At 37.7% G+C, this 1,369-nt stretch overlaps 1 non-coding gene across 1 annotated transcript; it reads right to left on the reverse strand.

Moving 5' to 3' along the window:
- Positions 1–988: 988 nt before the first annotated feature.
- Positions 989–1,077, reverse strand: TRNAY-GUA (transfer RNA tyrosine (anticodon GUA)). Its single transcript is given in 2 exon segments — positions 989–1,024; positions 1,041–1,077. It is a non-coding gene; the product is annotated as a tRNA-Tyr (tRNA).
- Between the last annotated feature and the right edge of the window lie 292 nt (positions 1,078–1,369).

The following is a 1,369-nucleotide window of genomic DNA, read 5'->3' on the forward strand; positions in this document are numbered from 1 at the left end:
ACAGATATTAAAATAAAACCAATGTTTATTAATTAATTTAACCCTTGGATCCCTAAAGAATGTCGCCTAATATTAAAATAATATGCTCTGATGTAAATATATTACATGTACAATAGAGATTTTATCATTGAGGCCACAGGGCAGTCAGACAGTCTCATCTGGAGCCCTTAAGCCAAGAAGCGCTAGCTTAGAAGATCTTCGGCTTCGTCGGCCTTCCAATACTGTGATACAGAAGAATGTAGCACCCGAGTTGTTGCACTCGTGAGAGCCGTCTTGTTTTAATAAGGTTTAATAATAAAGTTTTTCTTGTTTTAACTAGCGCCATCTGCCCCTCATCCGCGGAAACGATATATGATTTTTTAATTGGCTTGCACTGCTGCCCAAGTGGCATTTGCAGATTCCATGGGTGCGAAGGGACAGAGCGTTGAGGGTATTTCAAAAACCTCTTTTAAGGTAGCAAAGCACGAAGGCTACCGGAGAAAACTGGACTCGAACCGCTACATACTACAATTTCAAAGGATCAGGAGGCTGCTGATCTCTTAGGTCGCATCAGCTGTCGCTTTATAGAGATATTAGGCACAAGAGCCACCACGGGGGTACCTGGATCCCATACCCAGGCCACCGAAAATACCCGTTTAGTATACCTATTCAAGGACGACCAAGAGAACCAAACTATATAAATGACCTTGAGTAGCTTTTACACCCGTTTAATATCACTAGTAACAAGGCCTTTCAAAGCAAAACACTTTTATCTCCACACTACTTGAGGTACGCGTCGAGCTTTCCAACATTAAAGATAACCAACTGTCCAAAAAAAATTCAAGTCAACAGACTAACATAACTTTGAGATATCTCGAAAGAAACACGTTGTTAAAAACCAGGTTCATATATTTAATTTTAAAGAAAATCAAATTTATGAAATAGCTTCTGTAAAAAGTGTTCCCAAAAAATTATTATGATTTTGTATAACAATCTTAAAAAAGCAATCTCCTTCGAGCCGGATTTGAACCAGCGACCTATGGATACCAATGTAAAGTCCTCTACAGTCCACCGCTCTACCAACTGAGCTATCGAAGGTGCGAATATGAAAGTAAAAAATCAACACATTTGTTTATTCAACATGATTATCTAATATATAAAATTCTCATGTCACGGTGTTCGAACTTGAACTCCTCCGAAACGGCTTGACCGATTTTTACCAAATTTTACATGCGTATTCAGTATGTCTGAGAATCGGCTACTATCTATTCTCCATACACCTAAGTGATAAGGGTGGTCCACCCCTAAATTTTATTTTTAATTTTTTAGACAATTTTTTTGGTTTTTATTTTATTATGACACAGCATACAAAAATACATACAAACCTAAA

This window comes from Battus philenor, unplaced genomic scaffold (genome assembly GCF_028537555.1).
Source record: "Battus philenor isolate CCGP_79_NKW_IND1 unplaced genomic scaffold, ilBatPhil1.0.hap1 SCAF_14, whole genome shotgun sequence".
NCBI classification, from domain to species: domain Eukaryota; kingdom Metazoa; phylum Arthropoda; class Insecta; order Lepidoptera; family Papilionidae; genus Battus; species Battus philenor.